The sequence below is a fragment of the Staurois parvus genome, unplaced genomic scaffold (assembly GCF_062004578.1).
Source record: "Staurois parvus isolate SC_StPar_1 unplaced genomic scaffold, SC_StPar_1.0 ptg000387l, whole genome shotgun sequence".
NCBI classification, from domain to species: Eukaryota; Metazoa; Chordata; class Amphibia; order Anura; family Ranidae; genus Staurois; species Staurois parvus.
In genome coordinates this window covers 6,334,362-6,348,401 of record NW_028318183.1, presented here as the reverse complement: position 1 = coordinate 6,348,401, position 14,040 = coordinate 6,334,362, and the positions used below count along the sequence as shown (strand labels likewise).

Sequence of the window (14,040 nt, the reverse complement as noted above, 5' to 3'; positions counted from 1 at the left end):
TAAAATAGCTATAATAAGTTCCAGACTTTTGTCAAGCAACGGTACTTTGATCTGGTCAATGTGCGGCATTTTTTAGCGTTTCAATACAGCTGCGAAGGATTTTTGCAGTTTAGCCATACAATTACCATTTCAGTCAAATATGAAAATGCTGCATTTAAACCGACTCTGGGGACAGGGCTTTGAGGATAAAATACGGTCACTTTCATCTTGGTACTCATCTCACCCACCGGTCTGCCCAATACAGCCGAGCTCAAAATCTGACCGTGAGAGGGAGGCTGCACAGATTAGCAGCGCACAGTCTCCGCAACGAGCAAAGAAAGGAGTCTTGTGAAAGTAGGACTAAGGGCAAAACTTCCCCCCCCCCCATGCTGGAGTAAGGGGGGTATGGGGGGGGTTATATCCTTGTCTGGATTTTTTGCCACATGTACCATATCCCTTCACTTCCTGTCTCATAGCCAAAACAGGAAGTGACAGGAAATCCCTCCCAAGTGAGGGAATCCCTGGTTGTCATTCAGGGTCACCAGAACGAATGTCCCCATTGGAAGATGCTGCCTCTATTACTGTTCTGAGGGCAATTCAAGATTTGTCATGTTTACAAATATCAAAAATAACAATCCTAATCCCTCTTCACGCCACACTTTTTTTTTTCTAAATTGAGCGATCATTCATTTAAATTAATATTCTGGCCAATGAAATGAATGAATGCCCTAAAAGCGCCTAAACGCTTTTGAAAAACACGGCTTTAGGCACATTTTTAATGCCGATTTTCTCCTGTCTGTAGAAAGATGTTCAGAAGAGCCGAAAGTTTTTTTGGCCATGCATCCCTCGTGGGTAACAGTGCACTTACTTTTGACCCACAATCAGCTGTCGGCGAGCTAAAGCCCACTGTCGGTTGATGTCACAGAGCCCCTCCAAGCTCTGGAAGGTTCTCAACAATGTCAGGATCCACTCAGATACCTGATCGGCAGCTGGTTCAGCCTCTCAGTGTGCCGCAAAGAGCCTGAGCCAGCTACTCCTGACCCCTCTCTAGTAAGCGCTGAAGGGGCAGAGGAAAGAGCAGTGACTGACAGTCACTGCTCTCTGCTCACACAGCCCGAGAACTGACTGATCAGTGGTCATGTGATTGCTCAGTTCTCAGGCTTAGAGCCAGCAGGGGACAGCTGCAACGTCACAGAGAGGCTGCAGCTCTAGAGGGATAAATAGATGTTTATTTTTTTTCCAAATCACACATTTCTCCTTTAAAACAAACCTACACTGAGGAAGTATGGTGCATACCACTACTGGCCTCCCAAGCTGAATATACTTTTACCTTGGTTGACTTGGTCACGCAATATCTCAGTACCAGAACAGGCATGCAGACTGGACCTCTTACTTTCCTCATTGACATGCTTGCAGCAGATCAGTGACTTATTGAAGCTTTCCTAATCACAGTACCTCATGACAGCCAAGCAGTTAGACCAGCCTTTCATGAGCAGGATGCTGTGAAGTCCTGAGGATCCTCCAGAGGTTGCCAAGGGTTCTTTGAAGAGAGCAGTGTCTTGCTTTCATACACTATTCAATCTGATTGTACAATCTTCTATACATAATAATGTGGGGGACCTGTCTGAATTGATACAAATTGACTGGGTACTTCATATTACATAGAATTGGTAAGTTAAAGTGAATTATAAAAAGACTGTACAGCCAAATTGTATAGTAACCCCAAGGTTTCACTACTTACTACACCTACTTACCTTTCTTAAAGTGTTACTAAACCCAGGACCCTGCATTCACTATATCTGGTCTCCCACACTACACAGAACATGGAAATGCAGTTAATATAGTAAATATAAACTTGTGACTTCTATCAGTGTCCAGCAGAGCACATGTTAAAGCTTGTAGGGGGAGTTTTCAATTTGCTCTAGGAGGATGCAGAATCCCTGACCTCTGTCTGGACAATGCTGATTGGCCTTATGCTGATCACATGCACTCTCCCAAGAAAAAAGAAAAAAAATACAAGCAATAGCAATACAATACACACCAAACTGAGCATGTGCAGAGAGACTCCACACAAAATGCCATATTAGGAGAGGGGGACACTGGAAGAAGGGGAGGATCAGAGAAGACAGGATCAAAAAGCCTTTTGACACAATACAGAGGATTATCCCCTTAGGTTCCACAGTAAGTAGAGCAAGCATGATTTACTGCATCTACAGGCTGATTTTACTGTTGTGGGTTTAGTAACAGTCATGTGATCCCCAGTGTCAGTGACCGGAGGCTGCAGGGGAGAGGAGGGAGTGTTTGACAATGACTAGGAATTTTGGGAGCTGTGATGATACCCACAAGCTCCCATATTCCAGCTGTTATCAGCACTCCCAGCCTGCCCTGCAGCTGCTGCTTGCTGATACAGGGTAGCCAACAGATGGTATGACTGGACCAGTGCACACTAGAAATAGGTACATGCACATCTTTTTTTGCACAGTTTAGACCAGTGGTTCTTAACCTGGGTTCGATCGAACCCCAGGGGTTCGGTGAGTCAGTCTCGCGGGTTCGACGGAGGTGAAGACCCACACCCGACTCATATGATTCGTGATGACATGCCCCGCTTGTCCATCATTGGCTGCAGGTGGTCACGCAACATCGCTTAGCCCAGTGGTCGGCAAGCCGCGGCTCGCGAGCCACATGCGGCTCTTTACACGCTTTAATGCGGCTCTTGTGTGCCGGGCGCCCGCTCCCCTCCCTCCTCTCGGGCGGCAGGGACTCTGCAGCGTGATCCAAAAAAAAAAACAGCCAGGGCAGCGCGCTCAAATGCAATGATTGGCCAGTCTCGCTGCCACTCACATCCTGATAGCCATATAGTGATTACTATATGGGGGATGAATTACTATGGGGGATGAATTACTATGGGGGATGAATTACTATATGGGGGATGAATTACTATGGGGGATGAATTACTATATGGGGGATGTATTACTATGGGGGATGAATTACTATATGGGGGATGAATTGCTATGGGGGATGAATTACTATATGGGGGATGAATTACTATATGGGGGATGAATTACTATATGGGGGATGAATTACTATGGGGGATGAATTACTATATGGGGGATGAATTACTATGAGGGATGAATTACTATGGGGGATGAATTACTATATGGGGGATGAATTACTATATGGGGGATGAATTACTATGGGGGATGAATTACTATATGGGGGATGAATTACTATGGGGGATGAATTACTATGGGGGGATGAATTACTATATGGGGGATGAATTACTCTAGGGGGGATGAATTACTATGGGGGATGAATTACTATATGGGGGATGAATTACTATGGGGGATGAATTACTATATGGGGGATGAATTACTATATGGGGGATGAATTACTATAGGGGGGATGAATTACTATGGGGGATGAATTACTATATGGGGGATGAATTACTATATGGGGGATGAATTACTATGGGGGATGAATTACTATAAAACAGTGGTTCTTAACCTGGGTTCGATCGAACCCCAGGGGTTCAGTGAGTCAGTGTCGCGGGTTCGGCAGAGGTGAAGACCCACACCCGACTCATATGATTCGTGCAGTAAATATTCATTATTATGTTTTTGTGTGAAAATCATGTTTTAATGGTTTTGTTCTTTGTTCTTAACGGTTTTGTTCATTTTGTGCACCTATGTATAAATATATACCTATGTTTTGAATTTTAAAAATCATATTTTATTTTTCCAATTAAGAGGGTTCGGTGAATGCGCATATGAAACTGGTGGGGTTCAGTACCTCCAACAAGGTTAAGAACCACTGGTTTAGACAATATAGGTAGCAGGAAGGGGGAAGTAACATTTTTTAAATGTAGCATTAGGTTGAAATTCTATTTTAAGTGTAAGGGGCCACTCCACATCAGTGTGCAATGCACATGATTGCAGCTCAGTGGTGCAGCATTTACCAAGCCTGTCAAACATTTCTGAAAAGTGATCCACTGCAGATCGCTTCTCAGAGGGGCCACCGCACACATGAAACAGACCTAAAAGCTACTGAGCACACAAATGTACCATGAGCTGCAGACATTCTTATTGGGGCTCCCTGAGACCTGAAAACTTTAACAAGGGCTCCTTCATGGTAAAAAGTTTAAGAAACTCTGAGCTAGACTTTTCAGAGGGAGATCATTTTCAGCGGTTTCTTTCTTGAATGGAGTCTGATGTGAGAAGGCCGCTTTCACCAGCCCTGAGTCGTTTCTATCATTCAGACGTTTCTTTGGTCTATATTTTGCATGGGCCATGCGATGATCAATCTCTTCCAACTTTAACATCTACATAATAAACAATCTGTTGTTACTTCTTTACACCAGGCACTTAGGCGCACAGATGTAATGGTTTTACGTTGAAATATTTATGGCGTGCGCTGATTTCTGCATCGTGACAAGTCGCAAATTGGCAGATTTATCTGTAGTGCTCAGTTCTCAATTCCCCAGACTTCTGAGGCTACGGCGGCAATGATACTCTGTGGGAGGGATCATTGCCTAAACCGCACAGTGCACCTGCTCCACCACAGCCATACACTTAAAAGGATTTCAGCTTGCCTCGCAATTTGCCTACATACATGAAGTGATGCAGAACCCTTTCTATGCCAGACTTCCCACAATCCCATGCTTGCTGCCCTGTCTAGCCTCCATAACACCCCCGCTACCCCCCCCTTGCATTAACTGTCCATCTGCCGGACAAATGTGACGCCAGATGACAAAGGAACGCAGCCTGGCATTGGCCTCCTGCTCCATTACAAATAAGTCACGTGGACGACATGCATCCAGGACTCAGCGTGTCATCAGGCACAGACCTCTAGGACAGCTGGTCAACTAGCAGGAGCTACTCGCTCTAAACATGGCCAGTGCCTGGAAGCATGGGGGGGGTACAGGAATTCCTGAGGACACACTGGGGAAACATGAACCCCAGCCAGCTGGATCTATCCGAATCTTAGCACACAGTCATCACACCTCATTAGACTGAACAAGTGTAACAATGCCCTCCTGAGTCCTAGTCTCTGCACATGCCTCTATAACACCCCGCCATTCATTTATTAACACTGAAGAGCCGTGGGGCTTATTTCATAACATGATACAAAGAGAAAAGACATTCCATTCCACAACCGTGAGCTGACAAAAACTAGGTTTCTAAGAAGATGTAAGACTTTAGTGCAACATGTGAATAAGCCCCACCGCCTGCAATTGTAACCCATGCATTGTCAGCAAACTGGATTCCGGCATTTCAATCACAGTTGAAAATGTGAAACTGAATCGAATATAGTTGGCCAAAGTATTATAGATCATAATTTGCCACATTAAAAAAATAAACTACTGGTGTCACTGTCAGGCAGCTTTTGTTGCATCTCAGTGCTGCTGATCCCATGTTGCATCTACTTTATATCTATAAGCAGTCCAGGGACCCTGATGAAGTCACGTGATATTTGTGACGCAACGCGTTGGTACGCCCTGACGACATTTCCGGTACGCGGTGACGTCACTTCTGACGTACGCGCCATATTGGGACTCCAGATATACCCACAGCATAAGGATACCATGAAGATGTATATTATGCGATAAATCATCTGTGGAAATGTGAGTGGGCATTTTTAAATACTTTTTCTTCAATAAACATTACTGTATTACGCTATGGGAGATCTCTGTTTGTGTCTCTGAGCATCATCTGGTGGTAAGGAATCACCATCAAACAGCGGCTGGAGGTGTTCTTTTGGATGACAGCGTTCTGATGTGGTATCAAGTGTGGCCCTGTAGACCGGTTGGCTCCTGAGGGATACATCCTATATAAAACAAGGCATATTGGCCCTTGTGGTCAGTGCGGGGAGGTGAGCAGGCACTCAGACCATTATAGGATTGTGGCACCAGTGGCACTCTCACGGTTTTCAAAGGCTCACAGTTTTTTGCTTGAAGTGGACTGCATATTGTTATTCACTAATATCACTTATTTTAGTGTGTTATATCTGCACGATCTTGTGTGTAACCACTATACAAGTATTAAGTCACGTGTTGTCTTCCCTTTATGGGGATGCACAAGGGGATTGTATTTATGCATGTTCATCTGTGTGCTGTTTGAGAGTATATCTATATATATATACAGTTGTGGCCAAAATTATTCAACCCCCACTGAAATTGAGTGTTTTGGCCAGTTTGACATTGCTTTTGATCATTCAGTCATCTTGCTTACATTTACATTAAAGAGGCACTTGTAGGTCAGACAAATATAACATAACAGTTATAATGAAATAACCACAAATGTCTTTTCTGTGCTCACAGCATTATCAGTTTTATTCAACCCCCAAGTGACATTCAATCTTAGTACTTAGTACAGCATCCTTTTACAGTTATAACAGCTTTTAAACGTGAAGCATAGCTTGACACAAGTGTCTTGCAGCGATCTACGGGTATCTTCGCCCATTCTTCATGGGCAAAGGCCTCCAGTTCAGTCACATTCTTAGGCTTGCGCACTGCAACTGCTTTCTTTAAGTCCCACCAGAGGTTCTCAATCGGATTTAAGTCTGGTGACTGCGATGGCCACTCCAAAATGTTCCAGCCTTTCCTCTGCAACCATGCTCTAGTGGACTTGGAGGTATGCTTGGGATCATTGTCCTGTTGAAAGGTCCAACGTCTCCCAAGCCTCAGGTGTGTGACGGACTGCATCACGTTTCCATCCAATATCTCCTGGTACTGAAGAGAATTCATGGTACCTTGCACACGCTGAAGCTTCCCTGTACCTGCAGAAGCAAAACAGCCCCAAAGCATGATTGACCCTCCACCATGCTTCACAGTAGGCAAGGTGTTCTTTTCATCATAGGCCTTGTTCTTCCTCCTCCAAACATAGCGTTGATCCATGGGCCCAAACAGTTCTAATTTTGTTTCATCAGTCCACAGAACACTATCCCACAACTTTTGTGGTTTGTCCACATGGCTTTTGGCATACTGCAGTCGACTCTTCTTATTCTTTGGAGACAGCAAGGGGGTACGCCTGGGAGTTCTGGCACGGAGGCCTTCATTACGCAGTGTGCGTCTTATTGTCTGGGCTGAAACTTCTGTACCCACATCTGACAAATCTTTTCTCAGTTCCTCAGCAGTCACACGGGGACTTCTCTCCACTCTACGCTTCAGGTAGCGCACAGCAGTCGAAGTCAGCATCTTCTTTCTGCCACGACCAGGTAGCGTTTCAACAGTGCCCTTTGCCTTGAATTTGCGAATGATGCTTCCTAAGGTGTCTCTTGGTATGTTTAACATCTTTGCAATCTTCTTATAGCCATTGCCCTTCCTGTGAAGAGAAATCACCTCTTCTCTTGTCTTCCTGGACCATTCTCTTGCCTTCACCATGTTTGTAACCACACCAGTAAATGTCTAGAAGGAGCTGAGTATCACAGTCATTTTAAAGCTGCCTAATTGGTGCTTATTATGCTTGATTGCTGCTCGGTGACATCCACAGGTGTTTTCAATACCTGATGGAAAGCACCTGTATGAACCTCTGTTCTTCAGAGTGGTAGTCTTTAAGGGGTTGAATAATTGTGGCAATGAAGAAACCACATAAGAACCATTTACTACTGTATTACATAAACAATTGATGTCATTTTAGTTGCATTTGGGTAGTTACAACGTCCTTGTAGGATTTGATTCTGAATACAATTCCAAATGTACACTATAGTCCCTAAACCCCTTTACAGCATTGGGGGTTGAATAATTTTGGCCACAACTGTATATATCTCTATTTATAGGTTATTTATACCTAATGTTTAGGTTCCATATATGCACATTTATTTATGTATAGTGGAATTTTTTAGCGCTACACCATTTTATATATATTTTTCTCTTTATGCACTTTTTGGTAAAAAGGAGGGTGTTGGCAGCTTGAGGTTTTTTATCCATCTGAAGCGCAGGAGGTTTTAATATATTTTGTAGTCCAGGGATAGTGACAACTAGTGATGCACTCGGGCATGTTCAGCCCAGGATCCGAACCCATGTGTGCAAGCCGTGCAGGGAGTCACCTGTGCAGTCCAATGTTCTGTGGCTGGGGCATACCCTGCCCTGTGGCTGCACACATACAAAGAGGAAGTATATGTACGGCTGCTGTCAGGAAGTGTCCCGCCCACAAATGCTTGGCCTGTACAGGTGACAGCTTCCTGGCGGGATCACATACATGGGATTGGATCCTGTTCTGAACATACCTGAGCGCATCACTAGTGACAATGTCAGGCCATGCCTGTGAAATGTGTGTCACCTCCAGTGGTGTATTTAGGTTTTGTGCTGCCCTAGGCAACACAAAAATCGTCCGCCCCCACAGACACCAACCAACACCATCACCCCCGCCCCTCTTGTGGAGAAAGTCTGACATTGACCAACAACACCCCTGCCCCCCACCTTGGAGAGCCTTCCACTACCCCCCCCTCCCAGCCACAGAGAGAGAGAAAAGACACTCCTCTTCATCTCCGGACATCCCCGGGAATGAGAATCAAGCTCTACATACACCATTAAGCAGCCCGCAGCCTCTCTTGGATCCCACTTGGTTCCTTCTTTCATCCTCTCTTCTGGGGGGAGGTGCTGCCCCCCTGAAAAATGCCGCCCTAGGCAAGTGCCTTGTTTGCCTTGTGGTAAATACGCCCCTGGTCACCCCAATGGCTTCCAGCTTCCACCAAGGGTATGTGTGACAACACAGGTGCACAACAGCTGTCACCCGATAACAACAAGGACCATCATGGCAGGATCACCCGGTACTCTCTAATGAAAGCTGCAGATTTAAAAGGATTGTTAATTTTTGAAATTGTATTAACATGTTAAAGTATATCTAAAGCTAAAACTAGCCTTTTAAATAGAGTATGGATGGGTAAAAACTGCTCTCAGGCTTTCTTTTTGTGCATTTAAGATTTCCTTTCACTACTGTCCAGTAGACCCAATGGGAAGTAAGAGGATATCTTTCCAGTTTGAGGGAAATCTCTGATTTGTTTTCACTGGAACACATGACCTATAATGAAAGATTTTCTTTCTATTCCTGTTCCGGTGACAACTCTTAGGCTCTGTTTTGATATTACCTTGGGGGTACAAGCGTTCCTGCTTGTGATTTTAAGGCTGGGTTCACACTACAGCACACAGCTGCTGGAGCGCATTACATTTCTGGCAGCTGACTGTGCTAGAAGGCAGTGTGGTGCATGATTCAGATCTAGAGGGCAGTGTGGTGCGTGATCCAGCACTAGGGGGTAGTGTGGTGCGTGATTCAGCACTAAGGGGCAGTGTGGTGCGTGATTCAGATCTAGCGGGCAGTGTGGTGCGTGATCCAGCGCTAGGGGGTAGTGTGGTGCGTAATTCAGCACTAGGGGGCAGTGTGGTGCGTGATTCAGATCTAGCGGGCAGTGTGGTGCGTGATCCAGCGCTAGGGGGCAGTGTGGTGTGCTATTCAGCTCTAGGGGGCAGTGTGGTGCGCGATTCAGCGCTAGGGGGCAGTGTGGTGCGCGATTCAGTGCTAGGGGGTAGTGTGGTGCATGATTCAGCGCTAGGGGGTAGTGTGGTGCGTGATTCAGATCTAGCGGGCAGTGTGGTGCGTGATCCAGCGCTAGGGGGCAGTGTGGTGTGCGATTCAGCTCTAGGGGGCAGTGTGGTGCGCGATTCAGCTCTAGGGGGCAGTGTGGTGCGCGATTCAGCGCTAGGGAGCAGTGTGGTGCGCGATTCAGCGCTAGGGGGCAGTGTGGTGCGCGATTCAGCGCTAGGGGGCAGTGTGGTGCGCGATTCAGCGCTAGGGGGCAGTGTGGTGCGCGATTCAGCGCTAGGGGGCAGTGTGGTGCGCGATTCAGGGCTAGGAGGCAGTGTGGTGCGCGATTCAGCGCTAGGGGGCAGTGTGGTGTGTGATTCAGCTCTAGGGGGCAGTGTGGTGCGCGATTCAGCGCTAGGGGGCAGTGTGGTGCGCGATTCAGCGCTAGGGGGCAGTGTGGTGCGTGATTCAGCGCTAGGGGGCAGTGTGGTGCGCGATTCAGCGCTAGGGGGGCAGTGTGGTGCGCGATTCAGCACTAGGGGGCAGTGTGGTGCGCGATTCAGCCCTAGGGGGCAGTGTGGTGCGCGATTCAGCGCTAGGGGGCAGTGTGGTGTGCGATTCAGCGCTAGGGGGCAGTGTGGTGCGCGATTCAGCGCTAGGGGGGCAGTGTGGTGCGCGATTCAGCACTAGGGGGCAGTGTGGTGCGCGATTCAGCCCTAGGGGGCAGTGTGGTGCGCGATTCAGCACATCACATGGCTCCCCTATTTTTCCTATTTGTGGACAAACTTTATTTGAAGCTTACAAAATGTACACTTCATTTATGGTGCTGTACAGCAGCGCGATACACTGAGCTGCTGTACAGTGCTATGCAATTCTGTACAGTGCACTGCAATAAAGTGCAGCTTGTCTGCATTTTTACGCAGCTCTGGCCAGTGTGAATCTGTATTCAATGCAGAATTTGTGATTTGGCCCTAAAAACGCAATTTACACGGCTTTCTGCGTGAGACTGAATCACCCTAATGAGCACACAAACTGCAAAAAAAACCTCACCACTCCAAATCTAAAAAGAGTGTTTTGCCTCCAGCATTTATAAGGTAGTGATTTGGGTTAAATCTACTTTAAAGAGTAAATTCACCTTTTTCAGAAAAAAAAAAAAATTAAAAGGCCTGTAGATCCTCTCCTAGTCCCGGCTGCATTTACCTGCCAGGGAGTTAGTCCTGGTTCACACTGATGCAATGCAAGGAAATGCAGCAAATCCTGTGCGTTTCCCGCACTGCAATCACACGCGTCCATGCGATCTGCTGTGGGTGTCAACGTTAAATTAACAACACTCCAAAACAGATCACAAAATGTCTGAACACCCATGCAATGTGATTCAGGTGTGGAAAAAGGGGCCCCGCACTATTTTGGTGCAGATGCAATGCGATCTGAGTCATATAAAATGCACGGCTCAAATTGAATCGCATGTGATGTGCACAGGAATGTGGTGAGATTTCTGTGCAAAACACATTCTGTTTTCCACACTGCACAAGTGTGAACCCAGTCTCAAAATCCCCACTCTACTTCCACTTCTTTCTGTAGGGCTTTTGGGACAGATCAGAGTGATTCCATTTGGTCAGTGTGCTCACACTGACCAATTAGAATCATTCTTATCCATCCCAGAAGTCCTACAGAAAGAAAGGTAGAAAGAGAAGGGAGTTCAATCTCCTGAGCTGCTACACCAACAGCTTGGGCAGTGACAGCTCATCGCCCACAAAGGTACATTTGGTTTTAAAAAAGTGAACTAATCCTTCAACAACATAAAGGGATATGATAGTGATGCACCGCAATTTCGGCAAATGAAACATATTGCCGATAGGAAAATTTTAGCCGATACAGGTGCTGATAGGGAGAGCTCCAAGAAGGAGCTGTCATCCACCCAGCCACTAAAGGAAACAAAGGGGCGGGGTTACCGCGTAATGTCACTGGTGACCCCACCCCTTTATTTTCTTTAGCGGCGGGGAGAATGACAGCTCCTTCTGGGAGCTATAGTGAAGGGAAAAAAAGCCAGTAATTGCATTTAAAAACAATGTTGGTTTTTAAATGTAATTACCGCCTTTTATTCCCTTCACTATAGATCCAAGAAGGAGCTGTCATTCTCCACGCGTGCTAAAGGAAACTAAGAGGCGGGGACACCCAGTGACATTACCCGGTGACCCCACCCCTCAGCTTCCTTTAGCGGCACGGAGAATGACAGCTCCTTCTTGGAGCTATAGTGAAGGGGGAAAAGGTCGGCAATTACATTTAAAAATCGTCAGTGACATATAGGGGCAGGCAGTGAGGGAGCCTGAGTGTATACACTGCTCCCTCACTGTATGCACTGCTCCTCCCCTGCCCCCCCCATCCCCTACAAAGAGGACCTGTCACTCATATGCCATCACACAGGAGACTATTGGTCCCCTAGGTGATAGCAAAAAAATCATAAGCTAAAAAAATAAATAAAAATACACATTAAAGTTAAAAAAAATAAATACATAAGTAGAAATCTGAGCCTCCCCACCCCCACATACCCAGACATTTCGATTTTTGGCCACATGCATTCTTGATTTTTGGTATCGGTTTTGGCACCAGAATTTTCATTTTGGTGCACCACTAGGATATGGTGTACAGTAACTTTGATAACCACAAACTGTCCAAAACTTGATTTTTCATTGGTTGTCAGGGTTGAAAGTTGTACAAAAATCAAAAGTGACCTATGAAGCGGTCTGTCACCATTTCCTTCAACAGATCAAACTGTGCAAAGTGACAGGGCGGAGACAAACCATTCACCACTGACGGGGGGGGTGGGGCTTACAATGATCAGCATTCACACCCCGGTCACAGTGGGTGCAACTTGCCATGCGAGTTGCAAATCGTATGGCCAATTACATCCTATTGACCACAATAAAAGGTGGCCATATCGGTGTGATTCTGAATTGGTGGGAGCACCGATTTCTGCAGTAGTACATGCACTACTCTGGGTGCACCTTGCATACACATCTCTGTCTTGTAAGCCGCAAATTTCTTGCAAGTTGCACCTCAAGTTGAAATGACATCTGACTTTGGAATGGTATGACTTCACTGGAAATCGCACAACTCCAAAGTCAGATCGCTGTGACCAGGGTGTTAGTCAAGTATGTAAAACCTTTATCCCAAAAGGGAAAAAAAACCTGTTTGCTGTAACCGATTCTAAAGTGTGAGCTGGAGTTCGGCTTCAATTGGTTGGCCAAGTCCATCTGACTTTACACTGGGGTGTCTCCATTGCTCCTCCAGAGATAGAGGAGACACTTACACAGGAGGTGTGTTACTGGCCGGATCACCTGGTGAAAACAGAAGGAAATAAAGAAAACTAAGGCAGCCACCACATCTAAGGACTGATCAGCTGCAATATATTACATTTCTGCTTTGGGGGTTTAACGCCAATTTAGGTGAAATAGAAATAAGGGAACTGTCTGGTTTCTGTAGGAGATGCACATCATTGCAATGAATTCCTGCACTGAGATGACACCATGAACAAAGGAAAGAAGCAGAGCGGTGTCAGTCTGGGGCATTACACTGACCATACACTACACAATCTGATTGGACAATCTCCTTTAGATTTAGCAGAATGATGTGATCCTAAACCTTCCATACAGTGTGTATCCAGGCTGGACGGGCCTGACTCCACAGATGATGGTAGATCTGCTGTACAATCAGATCGGAGAGTGTATGGTGCCCATTGGAGGACATTCTGCCAGTACAGGCTGGCTGGTTGCCATGGACAATAGTTCCAGATTTCGAAGAAGAAATAGTACCGGCTCGGCCGCCAGAACACAACTAATCAGCAACTGAGATCATTCCACTAGGAACACAATGGAAGTGAACGGGAAGTGATGAGGAGACGATGGATGGGATGGTGGGAACATGGACTGCATGCAGATTGGCCGGTGGGAGCCATCACCCCCATCCCCCCCCCCCCCCAAGTCCATGTAGATTAATAGAGGGGCCCCTGCCCAGACACTCCGGGGACCCCGGTGCTCCCAATGAAGGAGAAGACATAACACACACCGTGCCGGCTCGTCGCTCCTCCGTCTCCCGGGAAGGTCAGCGCTCCGTGTGTCTGCAGCCTGTGCTCTCCCCCCCAATAATCCCCGTCTCCATCACTCTTCTCCGCACGGCTCACTGACCACACACACAAGGATGCCGGGGCGGAGCTACCACTACATCCGTGACGCCGCCTGCATGCCAGCCAGTGAGAAAGCGAGGAGGACCACACAGAGACACGCCCGCTCGCTGAGATTGATTGACGTTTGTGGGAGCCGATGGAGAGAGGGGAGGAACACCTATCAGCCAATAGGATCATAGGATAGAAGAGACGTAGACTCAATACTATGTATGAGTGGGATTAGCGGTTTTGGTCCATTTCTGCTGAGGGATGCGAGTGAATGTAGGAGTATGAATGATTGGGGGTAAATGCTGGAGTGTGAATGATGGAGAGGGAATATTGGAGCAATAATAAGGGGGTGGGGAGGGGGGTAAATACCAG

At 46.6% G+C, this 14,040-nt stretch overlaps 1 protein-coding gene across 1 annotated transcript in view; it reads right to left on the bottom strand.

Annotated features, from left to right (window-relative positions):
- The window catches only part of WASF3 (WASP family member 3), a 91,099-nt gene extending 77,406 nt beyond the window's left edge, over positions 1-13,693 (bottom strand). Inside the window, exon 1 of the mRNA XM_089685823.1 lies at positions 13,563-13,693. The gene's annotated coding sequence lies outside the window, so the exon portion shown is untranslated. The remainder of the gene's footprint in view (positions 1-13,562) is intronic.
- Between the last annotated feature and the right edge of the window lie 347 nt (positions 13,694-14,040).